This window comes from Pongo pygmaeus, chromosome 12, assembly GCF_028885625.2.
Source record: "Pongo pygmaeus isolate AG05252 chromosome 12, NHGRI_mPonPyg2-v2.0_pri, whole genome shotgun sequence".
Lineage (NCBI taxonomy): Eukaryota > Metazoa > Chordata > Mammalia > Primates > Hominidae > Pongo > Pongo pygmaeus.
In genome coordinates, this window is record NC_072385.2 from 110,899,015 (window position 1) to 110,920,010 (window position 20,996).

Below are 20,996 nucleotides of genomic sequence, written 5' to 3' on the forward strand. Positions count from 1 at the left end.
GGTGTAGAAAAGAGAAGTGTACACTGATGGTCCTGAAATATTTTCCCAGAAACCAAGAAATAAAGGTGTTTTCTTGGCTTTGTGGCTGTGGGAAAAGAGGACCAGAAGTGGAATTCCCTGATGCTGAAGTAGGACTTTTAATCCCTTCCCACCTGGGACCTCCCTTGAGACCACAGAGGATGGGGTGCTGAGGCCAGGAGGCCACCCTGGGGTTTGGGACCTACAAGTGTCAACACTTTGAACACTTTCTGGGACCCCTGAACTTTGAAGGAAAGCTGAAGAGTCCTAGAATGAAACAGATCTTTCTAATAGTTGTAGTTGGAATAATATTATACTGCCAGAAGAAAAACTTGAAGCTACATGGACAAGGGGAAGTGGTCTCATGAGGCCCCAGTGTGGGGAGAAATCAGGATGGTGGCAGGCAGGCAGCAGAGGCCACAGGGGCAGAGGTCCAGAGGCAGAGCAGGCTTGGTGTGTTTGGGTAGCTCCAAGCAGTTCATTGTCTTTGGAATGCCAGGAGAAGGGCAGGGGGCAGCCAGCTGTGGCTGCAGGCTAGGCAGGGGCAGGCCAGGCAGGGGCAGGCCAGGAATGACCTTGTGGGCAAGGCATGGTGTTTGAACTTGACCCTGTGAGGGTGTAGGATGGGGAGGCTCAAAGGGCACTGGGCAGGGACATGCTGAGGTTCATTGAGAGTTCACCATCCCTGCTCCTTGTCCTTAGGTGCACACTGTCTCTGTCTCTTTGTTTTCATGGCAGCCTCAGGCTCTTCACTCAAGGAGTTGTCACTTCAAGTTGAGAACAAGCAGAGCAACAAATTCTTAAGAGAAATCTGTGCTTTCCCTAAAGTGTTGTTGGCGGACTGGGAGGAAGGGAAACTTGACACAAGTTATGTGGGACTTTGGGGACAAACAGTGTATTTTGCACATCACTGCAGGGCATTGGGAGGTCTTGTGGATGCTTAATTACATCCTGCATGGTTTCATAGAAAATGCTGTGGTCACGGCTTGTTTGTGGCAGATACATCTCCAGCAATGGCTGATGATGCTATCCCCTTTCCTCAACGTTAATCTTCAACAGAAAGTAAACCCATTGCAATCTGTGTAAGGGCTTTAGAAAAAGCAGGTAGAATAAAAGGGAAAAAAGGAGTCATCTTTCTTCTCTATTTTGGATACAAGCAGTGGGGCTGTCACCGAATCTGTGGAGGTGGCTGGAGCCCCATGGATCAGAATGGATCCTAATGCAGTGGTTGTGAGGGAAGAGCATGGTGTTGGGGTCGGGTGCCCTCCATGTCAGTCCATTTGTCCACAGACTGGCTATGTGACCTTGGGCAAGTTTCATTCTCTTTCTGGACGTCCGCCTTCCCATCTGAAAAATGAGCCACCAAACTCGACATTCTCTTCTAGCTCCAAGTTTCTTCATATAGTCACTGGGAAGGTTCTTCCCCCAAGTTTGCCTCCCTCCTCCTGTTTTATCTTAAGCAATTTTTGATGGTGTTTATTATTTATAACCGACTTATTTCCAAAAGAGGCTTGGAGTCAGGTTACCATAAGAGATGTGGTTACAATGGAATCATTAACAAGGCAATTAATGATCAAATGTCATTTTGTAGGTGGTGGTGGTGGTGGTGGTGGTAGTGGTGGTGGTGGTGGTAGGTGTACAACACATACCCAACCTTGGATGAAGAGGGCTTTTCCAAGTAAGCACTAAAGGAGAGCTCTGACCTTCCTGGCTGTCAGTGGGGGATGGGTCCCATCCGCCACTCAGAGGGAGCCCTGTGTAATGGGAGAGCCGGGCATTGGTGGCACCTTGGAAAGAGGTACAAAGAGCACTGGAAGACACCACTCATCAACAGCACTTCCATAAAGATGCAAGATTTAATCATCCAGCTTTTGTTTGTTTTCTCTTTTAGCAATTCCTATTTTCCTTGGCAGAAATGAGCAAATGTGTCTCAGAAACTGATGAAGGGTGACGAATTTAAGGTTTGCTTAGAGCATTTTTTAGATAGTGGGAGAGGGCTCTTTCGGGGATGGCTGTGAAGCCTGAGCCTCCCTTCCCAGGCTCCTCTCCCCAGACCCTGGTGAGCACCATTTCTTCCCCATTGCATGTGGAATCCGTGCCTTTCCCTCATCCCCTGCTCTCCCCTCTGCTGCCAAGCAGCCAGAATGGAATCCCCTCCTGTCCCCTAAGCAGCCACCTCATAGAACCTCTGTAGAGATCCAGCACCAGGCTTCTGAGTAGCTCTTCTCTCCCACTGATCTAGACACCCTTTTGGGGTGTTTGGGAGTCTACCTTTCTTATTCTAAAGCATGCTAAGAAAATGCCACATGCTGAGTAGATATTCTGCACAGCAACTTGTTGAAATCAGAGAAAATAAAAACTTAGCTTGAAAATGAGCAAGTTTTATGTTCTGCAGCTACCTCATCAGAAACACACTTCTGCTGCCTGAACTGTGGCAGAGACAGAAAGCCGTCCTTCCAATAACTATGATTCTGACTCTGCATAAATTTGGGGGGTGCTCTGGGAACTGAGGGCTCTGAAACCTACTTTCTTTCCACGGCATGTGCTAGTAGCTCACATTAAGGATAATATAAGATACGTGGGCAGTCAGATGCTAGCAGAATTTAACTCATAGCATGGTAGAGGCATTATGTGTCTGCCTGTGTTTAACTTAGGGCTGCAAAAAATGCTAAATTAAGAGCTCAGAGCATTGGACCCTACATTCATCCATAATAACATGTGACTTTTGGAAGTTGAAAGTGTTCAGCATAATATAATCAGGCTGCACAAAGGATGGAGGCTCAACTGTGAGGCTCAAATGACTCCACACTCAGCATAAATCTGGGAGGGTCTGAAGCTATGGGCATCTTATAACTAGGAAAGTTGGAGAACTCAAAACTATTAACACTTTCCTTGCTATTCCTCCTGTCTACTGAAATCTGCCACCCCCATTGTTAATTTCCTTTTTGTCCACACCAGTTCTGACTTTCATTCCTGTCTTATTTCCTCTTGGAAATTTTCCTTGACTACTCAAACCAGCAGTAATTATAGGATCACAAACTCAGGGAAACTCAAGGCGGGAAGGGTCTTAAAAATCACTCCAGGCTGGGCACGGTGGCTCATGCCCGTAATCCCAGCACTTTGGGAGGCTGAGGCGAGTGGATCACCTGAGGTCAGGAGTTTGAGACCAGCCTGGACAACATGGTGAAACCCTGTCTCTATTAAAAATGCAAAAATTAGCTGGGCATAGTGGTGGGCGCCTGTAGTCCCACCTACTCGGGAGGCTGAGGCAGGAGAATCACTTGAACCCAGGAGGTAGAGTTTGCAGTGAGCCAAGATTGTGCCATTGCACGCCAGCCTGGGTGACAAGAGTGAAACTGCATCTCAAAAAAAAAAAAAAGTCACTCTATTTTCCCTGTTCTTCAAGGAAGAAATTCCTTAGAAAGTATCTCTCATTGTGGGCCTCCAACTTCTTCTTGAATACTGCTAGCGATGGGCAGTTCATGACCTCTTATGTAATGTACTGTTTAGGAACTCCTACTCTGGAACCAAACACAGTTAGGTTTGCAGTCAGCTCTGCCCCTTACTAATTGGTTTTTCTCTGGCAGTTTTTGCCACCTCTTTGTGTCTAAGTGTCTTCATCTCAAAAATGGAATTAATAATAATCTCTACTTCATAGGGCTGTTGGCCTATCCTTGGTTTGGACCAAGGTGGTGTCTTTTAAAGGCTAAGCTTTATAAAACATACTTTTAGAAAAATTTTGTTCTTTCATTTTTTAAGGAAGTCAAGGTTAATAGATATCTGAACTGTGGAATAAAGCCAACATGTGTATGTAGACATCTATACAGACACATATTGCACTCCGGACAGTTGATATTTGTGTTTAAGTTTGCTTGGGCTGCCATAGCAGAGTACTGCAGCTGGGAGCCTTAAACAATAGAAGTTTATTGTCTCAGCAGGACTGGTTCCTCCTGAGGCTGTAAAAGAAGGACTGGTTCAAGGCCTTCCTTCTTGGCTTGTAGATGGCTGTTTTCTCTCTGTCTCCTTACATCTTCCCTCTGTGTCTGTTTCTGTATCCAGAATTTCCTTTTTTAAAAGTACAGCAGTCATACTGGATTAGGGCCCACCCTAATGATCTCATTTTAACCCGATTACCTCTGTAAAGACCCCATCTCCAAATAAGGGCACATTCTGTGGTACTAGGAGTTAGTATTCCAACATATCTTTTTCTAGAGGGGATACAATTCAACCCATAATATTGGGTAATGGACAAGGTACCAGGCTTGGCATCTAGAGGCTTTGGAATGGATCCCCATTCTATTAATGACTGGTTGTGTGACTCTGGCTGAGTCTCCAGATCTGCAGTTTGCAGCTGTGCATTGGACAGATTAAATTGGATGACCACCCGGGTCCCTTCTAGCACTACAGGTCTAAGGATTGAGTGATCCATTTGTTTTGACAACGAACTGATGGAGATTCAAAGGGACGTTTCTCAATGTGGAGCTTGGAGAGTGGGAACACAGATGTTTGTGAGTGGGGAGTCTTATGCAGTTCACTTGTCCCCAGACCACACCATCTGCATTGTAAGAAATGGACAGTGGCTTTCCACTGCCCTGAAAGAGTCCTTTCTTTCTCTGCCATCCTGTTTACAATCCTGTTGCTTGGTGAATGGCCCTATTTTAGCTACAGTGTGGTATTTTTATGGACTTAAAAGCTCCATAAAGCAATGATTTTGGGTAAGGTAGCTGAGGAATTCAGTGACTTTAAGAACATATTTGTAATATTTCACAAAAGTAAACCAACTTTTACCTTTTATGGGAATAAACATTTTCAACTGGGAGAGTTGCATTTTTTTCCTCCTCTACTCTAATTCTTAGAATAGTCTTGCAAAAAATGGCACCCAGTAGAGTCTTTTGTGCATTTTTGCCTTTTGACATATTGTTATAGTCATTGCAGGATAGTTTTATTTTTGTTAAATGACAGTTTAAATGTTGATCCATTTCAGCAGAGCACTGAAGCCATCAGCATATAATTGCATTAATATTAATTCTCATCTCAAAGAGAAAGGCGTTTTGTAATCATTTGTTATTTAACCCTGGCTGCAACCTTCCCAGAAAAGAAGAGGACAAGTTGACAGATCCATGCACACTCTAAGATGAGCTGTTGTGCTGTCTCTCCATTCAGGGCCAGAGTGGGTAGGGGACCCCTCCTATCACCAAGCATAGTCCTGGGCACACATCAAGATTTTCATAAAAGGCAAGGGAGATTCGTGGTTATTGCTGGATTCAGGAATCTAGACTTAAGCCTTATGCAGGGAAAGGTTCAGAGTTGTTGATGTTTGTCAGATGTAACTAGGAGATTGTCTCAAAACAGATGTACCCTGGGTCATCTCTGATTTTGATGCACTTGCTGATATAGTGATACGTTTGCCAAAGTTTTCTTTTGGAGAAAGCAACTCCTGTTGGGATTTGGAGTAGGATGTCTGCCAGTGGAAGAAAACTTCCCTCACAGTTCCCTGAAGTGATCTAGGAAGGAATGAAGCCCAAGGTCCAAGGGCCCCCGGTTCTTTCTACCTTGGCCAGCAAACTGCTGTTTTGTCACCTCTTATGATAGGAACAGTGTGTCTGGCTGTGAAATTTCCATTCCTTCTGAAGTGCAGAAATGATCTACGATAGAAATCTGGGTGTAGCCGAGAGCTTGGAGGAAACAGTATTTTTTGTCATTCAGAATCTCACAGCCTGGACCGGCCCTTGGGATGGTGAAAAATTTAGGCTGTATCTGGACACTTTGCATAAGTCCTTTGTGTGACCAGACTCCTTTGTGACTATTGGGGAATGGGGTGGTGCCTCCTCTCAGAGCTCCTCCCTGGATTTGGGCTGAGATAGCTATGTCACTTCATGTCATGTCAGGATTGGTTATTCTTCCAATGTCGTACCTTTAATGTCTTTTCTTTTAGAGGACAGGGCAGGGCCCAGGTCTCAATCTCTGCCCCTTCCCATCATCTCTTGAAATCCCATTCATCAAACTCATTTGTAGCCCTTACTTGTTCACTGAATGAATGTCCATTCATCTTCGGAAGCAGCCAGCCTGTTGTTAGCCATCGGTGGCTGCCCTCCTCACCTCCATCACTGTCAGTGTCTCTGGCCTGGTTCTTTGGAGGCAGAGTCCCCAGACAGGAGACCTAAAGAGACAGGATGATGTTTGGGGCTTTGATTCTTCAGAGGTTAGATCCTTAGACAAGCAAAGCTGAATTAGCATCTGAGAATCTTCCTCTTGAGGGACTAGTCCTCTGCCTCCAGCTGCCCTCTGGAAGATGGGCAATGATGCTGTTGACAACATCCGGTCAGGGGTCAGTGTGGAAAAGCAAGCAAGGCCACTGTCCATCATGCTGAGTCCACTGTGGTCATCCTGCAGGTATTACTGAGGGTCCGATGTGTGCCAAGCATTGTGCCAGGCCTTGAGCAGCACGACTATGAACCCGTGGTGCTTCCTACTTTTGGGAACTCAGCTGCTTGAAAAAGACAAGATACCCACAGGGAAAGCTGACTTATCTAAGACCCAGGGATTAGCGTCTGCCACAATTACTTGCACAGCAAGGCATCCATATCTGTTTTGATGAATAATTAAATGAATGAAGTGCCAAATGGCTACTAGGAAGGAATGTCTAAGAGAAAAAGTGCTGAGATCTGGGAAATTCAAGGGAGAATTTTGTAGATGACTCAGGTAGTCTGGAAGGACCTGCAGTTTTTGACCAGATAGAGAAGAATGAGAGGTCCCGGCAAGAGAGTGGCCCCAAGGCTGGAAGGAACAGAGCAGAACAGAAATGGAGCTCTGTGTGTGTGTGTGTGTGTGTGTGTGTGTGTGTGTGTGTTTGTAGATATAGATATCCATATAGTGTGTGTATTTATATATTTAGTTTTTTGTTTCCTCATTTACTCTTCCCAACCCTTGTTTGCTACTGCCCCCCACTCTGATTTTCTCTTTGATATTATGGTCTTTTTTTTAAACAAGCTAGAGAAGTTCTGCATTTTAAACCCTATCTTGCCTGCCAAGTTGTGCTCCCAAGTCCTCTAAGCTCCACATGCAGCCAGAATAACTTTAGGATGAAGCTCATTAATAATGTGCATGGTAAATCACATCCTCTGCAGGAGGCCTGCAGAGGGGGGCTCTGCCCCTGTCATCAAGCTTTCAGAAATGGCAGCTCACAAATAGGACACCCCGTCCCCACAGCCTGACGGTACAGGAGCTGTCCACACAGGTGTCTGGTAGGGACATTTGTTTGGTAAAATTTCTCCATCCAAGGTGGGGGCTTAAGTGCACAAGCCTGGTCTCTTTAGATATAGTTGCTTCCTCGCCCAGCATCTTTGTTGCATCTTTGTGGATATTCTCAGCTGGGGGGGATTTCCAATGGCATACCGCTTAGTATGAATACGCCCATTAGTTATAATTAAACAGGCCACTGCAATGATTACAAATAAATTTAGCACCAAAAGGATTGTGCAGATATTCGGAGCCATAATAGCGGTCTTCTGATGACAAATCAACCGGCTTTCCAACAGGCCGTGGAGGAGCTAAGGGGAGGGGTTCGTTTCCCTGGTGGATGACCCCACAGTCGCAAAGGGCAACACTTCCCTGGAGCAGATGCAGCTTGAGTTTAGTTCAGGTAATATCCTCAAGGCCTGGGATGCCGGCTGCATCTTCTTACTTTTCCTAACATTTGTGAACCATTTTTTTCCTGCTTCATGCTAAATGCACTTGCATCATCCACCTCCAGCTTTCTCCTAGGAGGGAAAGATGCCCACTGTTTACAGCACGCTCTCCCTGTGATCCTGCCACCTTTAGCACCAAATTCCTGCAGGATCCAGAGGAGCCAGAGTCCATGCTTGCACCCCACTCCTAAGCCAGAACCTTCTTCTGGTGGTCTCCCTGAGATAGCCATTGTCAGGTGAAGCCAAATCCCACCTTTTGAGCTTGTGGTTAATAGCTCATGGATATCAGTCTGGCTATTTTATGCTTCAAAACACTTTGTTATTGTGCCTTTGATATCCTCTAGATCCCAAGTGGACAGTGCTTTATTAGACTTCTTGAAATTGGGACACAACATTTAAGGGGAAGGAAAGAGTGTCAAAACCAAAGCAAAAAACAAATTGAGAGAGGAGTGATGAATGACAGGCAGGCTCTTGAGCAGAACGCAGTGAAGCAAAAGGAAAGAGTATTATTTGTAACAACAAGAGTCATCACAGAATGAGTGTGACCTCTTCTGTGCCAGTTAATGTGCTTGTCCTTTATGTGAGGGTAGCATGCTGTGATGGCCAAGAGCACAGACTTCAGTGCTTGATTGCCTGGGTTTGAATCTTGGCTTTCTGCTGATGACTTGAGTGTCCTTAGTCATATAACTTCTCCATGCCTCAGCGTTCCCATCTGTAAAATGGGACTAATAATATTATGTATCTCACAGGATTGTTGTGACAATTAAGTGAGACAATTTATGTAAAGTGTACAGAACAGGATCTGTATCTAGTGAAGGTTAATTCTTCCTAACATCCCTTTGATCATTATTATCCTCACAATTTTGCTATAATCATGTACCCATGTGTTAGTATTTAAATACCTTGTAAAATATTTTTAAAATTATGAATAAAAGAGATATATTAAAAAGTACAAAAAGCATAAATGTAGAAATCAAGAAATTATCATGAAATGAATACTCGAGTCAAGAAACAGGGCCAAGACCTTGGAAACACTTCTGAGGTCCTCTTCCTGCTTCTCCAGAGGTAACTCTATTCTAACCTTCAAACTATTGTTTATTTTGCCCTGTGTTTGCTCATCGTACATATGGGATCATATAGTCTATTTACTTTTGTGTGTGTCTGTGCTGTGGTTTGAATGTTTGTATCCCTTCCAAAATTCACTTTAAAACTTAATGCCCATTGTGGCAGTAATAAGAGATGGGGTCTTTAGGGGACTAGCTAGGCATTTGGCCCTTCTGCCTTCCTCCATGTGAGGACACAGTGTTCATCCCTTCTGCCATGTGAAGACATAGCAAGGAGGTGAATCTTGGGAACAGGGAGCAACCCTCACCAGACACCAAATCTGTTGGTACTTTGGTCTTGGACTTCCCAGCCTCCAGAACTGTAAGAAATAAATTTCTCTTCTGATAAATTACCCAGTTTCTGGTATTCTGTTATAGCAGCATCGGTGGACTAAGACAGTCTGGCTCCTATAATTCAGTAATATAGTTGAGAAATCTACCTCTGTTGTTGCATATAGCTGTTGTTCATTTATTTTCATTGCTGTGTGGTATTCCACTGTGTGTATCAGCACATTATTTATTTATTCTACTGTTTATGGACATTTTAGTTGTTTCTAGTTTTGGCTATTAGAAATAATAGTAGTATTAGCATCATCTCCATATTTATTAAAGCACATTTATGCTGAGCATGTACTTAGGAGTAAATTGGCTGGGTTATAATGTGGGTATGTTTAGCTTTAGTAGATAGTGCCAAATAGGTTTTCCAATTATTGTACCAATTTACAGTACAAGTTTTAGGCAAGTATGCAAGCTTCTATTGCCCTCCATCCTTACCAAGACTTAGTTTTATCTTTGTTTTCATGTAGCCATCCTGGGAATGTGATACCTTATTGTGTTCTTAATTTGCATTGCCCGATTACTAATGAGATTAGTTATATTTTCACAGTGACCATTTGGATACTTTCTTTTGTGAGTGTCTGTTCAAGTCTTTTATCTTTCTTTTTTTAAAAAAATATTTTTGTTGATTTGCAGAAATTCTTATATATTCTGGATATAAGCCTTTTCTTGGTAATGTGAGTTACAATTAACTTTCTCAGTCTGTGTAAACTAAATTTAAACTTTAGATTTATCTTAAGTAGTAATATCTGTGAAGTTATAAGTTTGATGTTTGGTTAATTTTTTTCTAAAATAGCTACCTATTTTAAATAGCAGTTTGCCCTGTGCCAACTAAAATGTTCCTGTACCACTGATAGTGTGTTTTCTCACCCTTTGGGAAACACTTCATTATCTCATGTAATCTTCACAAATAACCTATTAGGTAGGTATATTGTTATTCCTTTTTTCCACATTTAGCATTGGAGGCACTGAGAGGCTTGATAACTTACCCAAGGACTCACAGCTGAGATGAGGACACAGGGGTAACTGCCTGCCAAGCTCAGTCTATTCCATCGTATGGCTGGTCAACAGGCTGTTTTATCACTTGCTTTACACCCTAGATCCTTGAGAGACTCTCTGCATCCCCACAGAGCCTTGTACGTAGTGGAGCCCTCAACGTTTGCAGGGTAGATGGATTGTTGGATAAGTGAGTTGGTGAATAGATGAGTGGATAGATGAATGTATGGATTGGTGGATAGATGGATGGGTGGATTGGTGAGTGGAAAGATGAATGGAGGGAGATATGGGTGGATGGATTGATGGATGGGTGGATGGAAGGAGGGAGGAAGGGAAGGAGGTGGTGGGAATGAATGACACAGGAAGGTAAGTGTTTTCACAAAGGCTCTTTGCCTGGGGAGGAGCTTGCTCTCAGGTCATACCCTGGGTGTCTAAACCTGCACCATGACCTCACAGGAGCCTTGCCATGACCCTTCTCTTTTCAGTGGCCTTACTAGAGAGAAAGATCAGAAGGGATCTGGGTGAGGAAATGGCAATTCCAGTTTCCCATTGCTGGGGAGAGAGGTACCCTCTCATCTTCCTCAGCTTAGCAGCTGTTTTAGGAACTCTTGCTTGAGGAGGAAGTGAAAAGTAGTGGCCGGCACACTCCAGTGAGTTGTTAAAGCAGCTCTGTCTAAATGTCCAGAGCAGGGCTGAGATGCAGGCTTGCCTTTGGAATGGCTTTCAGACCCCTGGATGAAGACCCCTTCTCTGCTTCTTCTCTGAGCAGAGAATGGGCAGACTGAAGGGTTAATCCCTACATTCTCCAGACTCACTATGTTTGACCTCGCCTCATCCATGCTTTTCTTTGCCTGATAGAACTTACCCTGTTTCACTGGAACTCTGGCTAGCTCTGTCTCAAGGGCCAACCTGAGTGTTTCTGTGGAAAGGATGGTAAGTGGGGCTCTGTCCAAAGAGCAACAATGAGAATCTGCCTAGGGAGACCCCTTTTGGGGTTGGGGTGGGGTGGGGTGATTGAGAAGGTCACTGTTCCTGGCTATAAATCTGTTCTTCAACTATTTGTTGAATCTTTGTTCATGCTAAGTGGCCACTGGGACCTGCTCTCATGCTGAGTGCTGGTGACGTGCTATTCTGGAGTATTTCTGAGCACTTGTCTAGGAAAGCGCTTGTTGTATTTAATAGATTGCATTGATTTATTGCTTTTATTGATCTGCTGAAGCACTCTATATTATCAGAAGTGATAGTCTTCTTAGGAAAACATGGAAGCTCTCTTCATTAGCATCCATTTTTCTATAAGGCTTTGGAGGGCGAAATGCCAGGATGCACAGTGTTCATTCTAGTGATATATTGAACACCATCAGGGTGAACAATGGCTTTGGCATAAATCAGGTGGAAGGAAGAATTGAGACCATTTGCCATAGGCTCGCTGAAGTTTTTGTGATGAAATGAGCAGGCTTCTTTTCTTTCTTTCCGTGATGACAAACTCCTCTCTTAGTTTTCCACAGGGAGAAGCAGCAGGCTGAAGTGGCTCTTAAGGGAGACGCATACCTCCACAGGCAGAACAGTCTAGATTGTTTTAGCACATTCCACTTAAGGATTGCAGTGTGACAGCAGGTAAATCACTCGCCACTTTTGTGCCCATGCTTCTAGCCTGTCAGTTTGTGCCTGACCCTCACCTGTGACATGCTCTGTTTCTCTCTCTGCTTCCTTCCCCAGACTCAATTGAGTCTGGAAGTAGCTCTGGGATTTGCTGCATGTTGCTGCCCCTGAGTTTTGGAGAGAAGCTCTGATGAGACTAAGAGGGATGCTGATAACCTGGACGGACATTGATGACGTATACCTCTGCCTCCTTCCACTTTATTTGGCTGGCTGCCTCCCTATGTCCCGGCTTAGGTTTTTTCTTTTTCTCCAGGAGAAGACGAGTGGAGTCTGGCTCATGCTTTTACCTCCTTACAGAGGATCTTGCAGGCTTAGGAGCCCCATTTCTGGGAGCTTTCAATTTTGACAACTGCAAATCCTTCTGCCTTCCATGTGGATGCATTTGTTGAGCACTTGAAGCTCCTTGGATTCTTTTTGCATCTGGCAAGAAGGAATTTTCTCTCCTTGTGCATCTGCAGAGATTGTGCTCTCATTCCAGGAGAACTCACACTGGCACTTGTGGGGTCCAGGGACAGTTCTGAGTTTGAATCTAGTCTCACGCTGTGTGACCTTGGGCAGATTACTTAGTTTCTCTGAACTTCGGGGCATCCCTTAATTGCTTGATAGGGATGATAATGCCAGACTCAAAAGATTATTGCAAAGGCTAAATGAGCCAATATTTGCCAAGTGCTTAGCAGCATGTGACACACAATGCCTGTTCAAACACTGGCAGCTATCATTATTAGTGAAGTTTTTCTAAACATGCATTAAGCAGGTAGCACTTGAAGTCGTGGCTAACAAAGTCTCACATTCTCTGTTGGTCCTGGGGGTAAAATTTGAATGAGACTCACATGCCTCTGCCCGCAAGGAGCTTGTTATTCAATGGATGAGACTGGCAATGAGACAAACAATTAAAATATAGCACAGGAAGTTCTATGGAAGGATGGTGGTGGTGGGGGCCATCACAGATCACAAAAGGAACATGTAGGAGGGATATCTAATCCAGTCTAAGATCTGCCACCATCCCTCCCCAGGCTAGACTGAGGCTCTGAAAGCTGACTGGGAGCAGGGAGGGATAAGGAGCAAAGGCAGTGCTGGGAGCCTCCTGTTTGTAGAAAAGTAACCATTCCTGCAATTCACTCCACATCCTCAGCAAGGACAAGCCTGCTGCTCCCATGATGTTGCTTTGCCCTTTAAAAATTGTGTACGGGCTGGGCACAGTGGCTCACATCTGTCATCCCAGCACTTTGGGAGGCTGAGTCAGAAGGATTATTTCAGCCCAGGAGGTTGAGACTGCAGTGAGCTGTGACTGTGCCACTGCACTCCAGCCTGAGCAACAAAGTGAGACCCTGTCTCAAAAAACAAAATGCAGGAAACAAAAACAAAGCTGTGTGTGGTTCCACCTGATTTATCTTGGCAATTATGTGTAGTATAGATTGAGCATACCTAATCCAAAAATCTGAAATCCAAAATATTCCAAAACTTGAAATTTTCTGAGTGCCAACATGACATCACAAGTGGAGAATTCCACATGTAAGTACTTGACACAAACTTTCATGCACAAAGTTATTGAAAAATTGCCTTCAGGCTCTGTGTACAAGGGGTATATGAAACATAAATGAATTTTGAGTGTAAGCTTGATCTAATACTCAAGATATTTCACTAGGTGTATGCACATATTTCAAAATCTGAAAAAATTTGAAATCCAAAACACTTCTGGTCCCAAGCATTTTGGATAAGGGATTCTCAACCTGGACTTGCCCAGTGTCTTTATTCCCTGCTATAGAATGCACCTCCTACAGGCATGATCCTGGGTTGTCTGCTATTTCCACAGCATTTAGCATAGGGCATGTAACACTTTTTCATGCTCAACAATATTAATAATTAATAGAGAATACAGCAAACATTGAGACTTGCCATACTCTGTCATTCAGAAATGCCCCTAGTCTTTGCGGATCTCCCTCCTCTCCCACTCCTTCCTGCAAGCTGGTGACTGGCTCCCAGTGGGCTGGCTCTAGGCCCTCCTGCCTGTCAGGGGTTGGGGTTTGAGCTGGGAGTTGTACTCATCCTGGTAAAGCAGCCAGCACGCCCCTTTTGAAGCTGGTTTTGGCCCTCTGCTCTGGCGCAGGCCCCTTGCTCCTCAGGGCTCCCTGTCTGATAATCAATGCTGTCCTTATCTTCAGAGGAAATGCTGCCCAGTGATATCACACGCTGAATCGATTAAAAGCAGAACTTTGAACTCATTTGCTTGGAGAGGTCTCCATGGAGTGACTCACGGAGTCCTCCCTTAATGTTGTCCCCATGTCTGCCGGAAGCCCCATCGGCAGTTCTGAGGTGACTCCCATTGCAGGGCCAGAGAATAATTTGCATTTTCACAGATTAGCTTGAATAGGAGCTATTTAATGTATTTATCTACAATGAACCCACCTTCTTTAACCGACCTCTCTTCAACTTGTGTTTATAGCTCAATTCAGTCAGAACAACCTCGGATTTTCATGGCTTTCCCTTTTTCTGTTTTGATTTTGTTCATTTGTTTTTTAATCCAACGTTTACCATCATTATGCTTTCCTCGCAGAGAAAATCCTCTCCAGTGAAGTAATTGCATCCATTTCATCTTCCCAGCCCTCCTCTAGATGGGAGGTGGAGGTGTGTGTACCAATGTCTTAATTCAGAAATGAGACAAAAGGAGGAAAAAGGAGTTCAGGAGGTGTGTGATCCAAGTCTGGCTGCAGGCTATGGACATTCCAGGAGGGAGACTCCATCAGAGAAGTGGAGCTGGAGTTGGGTGTTAGAGGGTAAAGGGAGGGTTTGAACAGGCAAGGGATGAGGGAGGAGTGCGTTACAGTGGGAGAGGGAGAGGCAGCTTGAAAAAGCATAGAGCTGTGAGTGAGCATGTGTGCCCAAGGAGAGGGAGCCAGGCACTGCCAGGGTGCAGGTGGGGCAGATTGGCTAGGTGTGTGGCCAGGCTGCGGAAGGAACATGCTAAGTGTGATGGTTAATTTATGTGTCATCCTGGCTAGGCTATGGTGCTCAGTTGTTTGGTGAAACATCAGCCTAGATGTTGCTTCAAAGGTATTTATTAAATGTGTAATTTAAATCATAGACTTTGAATAAAGCTGATCACCTTACGTAATGTGAGTGGGTCTCATCCAATCAGTTGAAGGCTTTAAGAGCAAAGACAAAGGTTTTTCAAAGAGAAAAAGAAGACTCTCCTCAAGACTGTGACATAGAAACTCTGCCCGAATTTCTAGCCTGCTGCCCTGCAGAATTTAGAGTCAAGCCTACAACATAACTCTTACCTGAATTATCAGCCTGCTGACTTACCCTGCAGATTTTGGACTTGCCAGCCCCTCACAATCCCATGAGCCAATTCCTTAAAATAAATCTCTCTTTTTCCCTTTGTATATATTTATATCCTATTGATTCTGCTTCTCTGGAGAGCCCTGACTACTACACCAAGTGAAGGGAGGGCTTTGCTAAGTGATCATGGTCCCAAGGGCAGCCTCTGAGAGCCCGCTCCTTTTGCAGGGTATTTGAAGACCAGACCTTGAGTCAAATTCTGCAGCCAAATTCAATGCCCATAAGACTTTCTGCTCAGAAGATGTCATGCAAAGGGAATCCCCAGGGCTCCTTAAATCAGATCTTCTGTTTATGCAGACACATGAAAAACGTGTTGGCTACAGCCTGGCTCACACCACTTTTTCCACTTTTTGGGTGGAGTCAGTTTTAATTGACAAGAAGTGCCTTTACAGGTGGACTTTTTTTTTGGTGGCGGGGGGGAGCGGTTAAAACCGATGCTCTGCATTCTGTTGGGCAGCAGAAAGATTGCTTTTTCAATAAGCAAGCGTTGGGTTTTTCTGAGCCAGTGGTATGAGAAATGCCTCTCCTGAAGGCCACCGTGCAAGCCAGTCCCCACAGAAGCATGCCCGAGCTGTCAGGTGCAGGGAGCAATATCTTTAGTAAGAGCCGGTCATGGAATGAGACTTCCCCACTGCAGCATAGATGGGCAGAGGGGTTTCCACAAGGACAATTCTTAAGAATCTCTGTAAAAATGCATGACTCCATCTGTCTCCTCTCTCTTCTTTGGCTTCAGATGAGCTGAGCCATTTAAAAATTCCCCAACAAGGGACCCCAGGCACCAGAAGAAGTGATGAACAGATTTTCAATTTGGCCCTGATTTGCATAATTTTTTTTTTCTCTGGCAGTTGAAATCATTGAGACTAGAGGCCGGAGATGGGTAGTAGTGGGTTTTCTCCATCTGAAGCGGATTCTTGATTGGTCTGGACAGACTGCTGGTGCTCCTGGGTGCAAGGCTCTGACCTCAGCTTCTCCAGAGAAGGAAGAGATGGCAAAGGGGAAGGCCTGGGATTTGGGAAGGACTTTGCAACCCAAATGGGGAGTCAGATCCTCAGGTCTCCTCCTAGAGTGGCTGCCTGATAACTTTCCCAGCATCCTTCAGGGAGCATCTCCTCTTCCATGTAGCTGGTTTCTTCTGATAGGAGGCTACCTTGTAATTTCTCACTGACAGGACAGTGAGGACTCCAGACAGAGCCTGGGGACTTGGCTGCCTTGGAACCAGAACCTGGCCCTTCAGAGGAGTTGCAGAATTTCGATAGAGGAGTTGGGGGAGGTGTACTGGCTGAAGAGGAGGCCAAGGTGTGTCTTGAGGCTCCACGTGTGATCATTTTGGCTATCTTTGGTGGTGGTGGTGAAGGGCAATAGTGATGGGAAGGAATATCTAATTATAACAATACTAATAGCTAGCATTTGTTGAGCACTTCTTCTGTCCCGGGTGCGGGCCTAAGCGTTTGCTCATACTTTGTTATCTAATTGCCCCAGCAAGCCTGTGAGGTGGTGCTCAATTATTCTCATTCTCAGGTGGGAAGAGAGGTTAAGAAACTTGCCTAGTTATCTAGCCAGTAGGTGGTGGTACAGCCAGGTTTGAACCTAAGTGGTCTGGCTTAGAGCTTGTGTTCCTAACCTCTGCACATACTAACTTTCTTCCTAAGCTGTCTCTTGGCCTTGACACCATGCCTGATGTGTGGGCCAGGCCTCGTAGGCAACCCTTTAGACAGTAGTATGGGCTTCATGGAGGCAGCTGTAGTCTGTGTCAAGAACCTTCCAACTCAAAAAGAGTTTCCCAAAGCCTGCTGCATGTCCTTGTTCAAACCTCTCACCCTACCCTGCTGAAATTCCCTCCAGCCTCTCTCCTCTTGTGCACTCAAATCCTGCCTCCTGCCCTTTAAGGCCTCAGCTCCCATTCCACCCACTCATGGAGACTTCGGGTAGGGCTACCCCTAAAGCAGTGCTCTCTGGGGAAAAGCTTCAATTTGATCTGGTGGGTTAACTGGATTCCCACAGTAGAAATAATAATATAAACCTCAAGTCTAGATGGAAAAAAAAAATCGAATCACATAGGTGGGCTCTCTCTGTCCCATGGGAAGACATGGATGGACATACACGTTAGTAGTGCCCTTCTTGGCACTTCCCTTGAAACTTTGCAAGGGGTAGCCCACCCCCGGAGTCTGGGCCTTGTTTGAATTCTTCCTACAGGGCACAGAAAGAAGGGAACAGCAACTCTGGTCTAGGCAAGAAGGAAAACCAATGATTATAGAGGTGTGTGTGGAAGGTGTGAGGGGCTGGGGCAGGAAACCACCACCACCACCACCAGGGAACATCCACTGCGTTCCAGAGCAAGACATCCACCTGTCGCTGTGGAAGGAGGGGTGGGGGGTGCGACCCCAAGGCCCCTCATCCCTCTGGCAGCCAGGCGGCCTTGCAGCCCAAGCACTGGGCCTCATCAGCCGGCTGCCTCCTCCCTTTAAGGAGTATCCTGTTCTGTGTGTGCCTTGGTCTGGGAAATAAAATGACTGAAAGCCCATAATGAATGTGGTATTGACCAGAGAGAATGATTATAAGACTAGCTACTAATTAGAGTCTTAGGCGAGGGCCTGTGGGCAGTTTACAGGGGAGGCCTTGAGATCTCAGCAAGTGGGCAGGAGTGGGCTGCTGATGAGGAGTTGCTCTTGACAGACTCAGCAGTGGTGCACCTGTCAGCTCCTGATTTTTTTAGGTAGGTAAACTGAGGGCACAGACAGAAAAAGTTGCTCACCCAGATCTCAGGGAACCTGACACCTAGGCCAAGAATCTTTCAGCTCAGCTTCTCCCAGGATCTCACGTGGAAAGAATCTACCTACACTGGGATGTTGCATGGCTGCTGCTTATGATAACATACATTCATCCAATCATTCATTCATTTGTTCAAAGACATTTTATTTTTATTTTTTAGAGACAAGGTCTCACTCTGTCACCCAGGATGGAGTGTGGTGGCACAATCATAGCTCATTATGGCCTTAAACCCTGGGCTCAAGGGATCTTCCCGCCTTTGCCTCCTAAGTAGCTGGCACTATAGGTGCGTGCCACCACACCTGATTAATTTTTGTATCTTTTGTTAAGACACACTGTTGCTATGTTCCCAGGCTGATCTTGAACTCCTGGCCTCAAGTGATCTCTGACCTTGGCCTCCCAAAGTGCTGGTATTATAGGCAGGAGCCACCATGCCTGGCCCTGTTTAAAGATATTTATAGAGTGCCTGCCATGGGTCAAGTACTGGGCCAGATATGGGATACAGCTGTGAACAAAAACACGCAAATATTCTTCTCCTCATGCAGCTATTTTTTGAGAAGAAGAGACATAAATTAAATACACAATAAATAAATAAATACTATGTCGGAAGGCAGAAAAGACAATGGAAAAAAACCAGACTGGACCGTGTGGGGTTCCCGCTGCGGCAGGTCTCTGGTCAGAGACCAGCAGGGATGCTCACAAGATAGTAAGGGCAGTGGCAGAACAAGTGATCCCATTCTGGCAACATGAGGGGTGCTGAACAATCTCTTCAGCCTGGAGAAGGGGTAGGAGGTAGAGTTGGAGGATAGAGCTTGAGACTGTAATTCATAAGACCATGTAAGAGATGGCCAAGAGGTACTGTCCCCCAGGGGCCCAGGTAGAGTACTGTGCAGAGGAATGAGCTGGCGAGGTCAGGGTGGGCTTCCTAGGGGGAGGCAAGGTGTGGCTGGGCATGGAGGAAGTGGCATCATGGGGTATTTAGGGATGGCAAAAGGAGGATGCAGGTAGAACTTGTGGGCTGGCCTGGGAGCAGAATACAGGAGGGGAGGAGTAAGGGATGAGAGTAGAAGTGCAGTGTCAGAGTGACCATGGGGATGTGGAGAAGGGGCTCATGGATCTTATCTCCCAGGGGAGATGGGGAGCTCCTGTGATTTATAGCTAGGTGACATTGTGAAGAGGCCACTTTGTAAAGGTCATTCTGGCTGCTGCAGTAGGGTTGTGCTGGAGTAAGAAGGAGCCTGAAATCCTCATGCCTAGAGGGCTGTGACTAAGGGGTGGAGACAGGGGATGGATGTCAGAGAGGGAGGAAGAATCACAGGACTTAATACTGAGCTTTACTCCCCAGTCTGAAGGTGTTTCTCTGGGTTTTGGCAGGGCCATGGTCTCCTGTTTCACTGTCTTGCACATATGACAACTTTCCAGGATGGGGACAGGAGGCCTGATTGCTTAGGGACACTCTACAGATGTCAAATCTCTTCCTACCACTGCTGGATGCAACTTGGTCTCTCCTCCCACAATCTTCCTTCCCTAAGTCTGGCCTGCACTTGGCCAGCCAAAATCACACAGACTCTGGGGAACAGTTGGCATGAGATGTTGGGGTTAGCCTAGGGCTAAAGGAGATGCACATGATCTGTTCCTGAAAGACCTAGCAGGGAAGGAGCTTTGAAGGCATTAGGTGTCCTGAGTCTGGTTACATTGTGGTGAAGAAGCCCCAGGGCACGTCTGGGTGCCTGAAATCAGCAGACTGTTTTGGGAGGTTGGTCACCAGGGACCTCTTTGAGGGTCTGCAATAAGTGTTCTTCAGCTTGTTGCAGCCTGGCAGAGGCTCTTGGGTTTTCTGGGTGGACAAGACTGAGTCAACACAGTACCTAGTGCCCCTGATAAGAGTCATAGATTCCAGCCTGGTCTAGGACTGGGTCTGGGAGAGGAATCATGCTGTGATTCCAGGCCCTACTGAATGCCTCTGCTGGGATCCACAAAGCAACCTCTGGACAGACCTGGGTGGGGCTGTCATGGGTCTCTGGGGACTGCTGGGGCCCTAAGGGTCCAATCTCAGAGCCACGCAGGGGCAGTAACCGTGAACAACCAGGACTCATGAGTAGGGAGAGTAGCCAGGTGGGTAGAGCAGATGAACAAATGGAGATTCCAAGATGAGAAAAGGGGCCCCATTTAGTGACAGAACAGAGGCTGGAGTCCTGGTACCACTCTTCTTAGCCCAGTGCCCCTCCCCAACTCCCTGGGGTCTTGAATGGAGCTTAACTGAGAGTTCTCAGAGGCCATCGTCGGACAGATGAGTTTGACAGCCAGCAGTCCGATGTAGAAACTTCGCATTGATTCAGTGAGGCAGTTTTGCTGTGCCAGGGTTGGCTTCCCCACCCTCTCTGTGCAGACTTAGGTGGGTGTGTACTATGTGCTTAATTATAGTGTACATAACCAGAGAGGAGCTACTCAGAAGCACATGTCATTTTGTTTGGGGATAATAGACACGAAGGCTGGAAAATACCTATTAGATCATCCCGTCCTGCCTCTGCCAGAGCTGGTATGATGGGTGTCAAATCACCTGGGCTTTCTTCAGCCTGTGACACAAACAGGGGGAGCTGGGATAGGCCTCCAGGGAGATGGCAACCCCATGTTTTTCTCTAACTCTGCTCTGGTTTTCCTTGTCTGTCTACTCACTTTTTTTCATCCGTGGATCTGGTTCTGCCGGCCTTGCCCTCTCGTGTCCTGCCAGTGAGCCTCCACTCCTCCAGCTTCATCTACTGAGCCCCCACTCTGTAGCAGGGCTGCCCACGCTCAGTTCTAGGGGCTCAGACAATGATATCCATCAATCCACAGTCAAGAGCAACGTGAGACGTGCCTATGAATAATTTCAATTCATGACCAAATATGGAAACCGCCATGCAAGAAATACCAATGCAGGTTAGGGAAGGGAAAGGTGGCTCCGTCTCTGCTTGTTGGAAAGGCTTCTTGGAAGAGATGGCAGCTCCGTTATCAGAGCTGAGTGAGATTTGTTCAGTGCAGGAAAGGGGTTGAGGCTTTCCTCCATTTAGTGGGGGACTATAGCTTCCTTCTCTTCCTCCTACTGCCTGAA

The 20,996-nt window shown here is 45.9% G+C and overlaps 1 long non-coding RNA gene across 1 annotated transcript in view; it reads left to right on the plus strand.

The window, feature by feature from the left end:
* LOC129030306 (uncharacterized) overlaps positions 1 to 20,996 on the plus strand; it is a 180,332-nt gene that overhangs the window by 156,237 nt on the left and 3,099 nt on the right. The window contains exons 4-5 of the long non-coding RNA XR_008500613.1: positions 14,355 to 14,486; positions 16,308 to 16,435. This is a non-coding gene — a long non-coding RNA (uncharacterized LOC129030306). The remainder of the gene's footprint in view (positions 1 to 14,354; positions 14,487 to 16,307; positions 16,436 to 20,996) is intronic.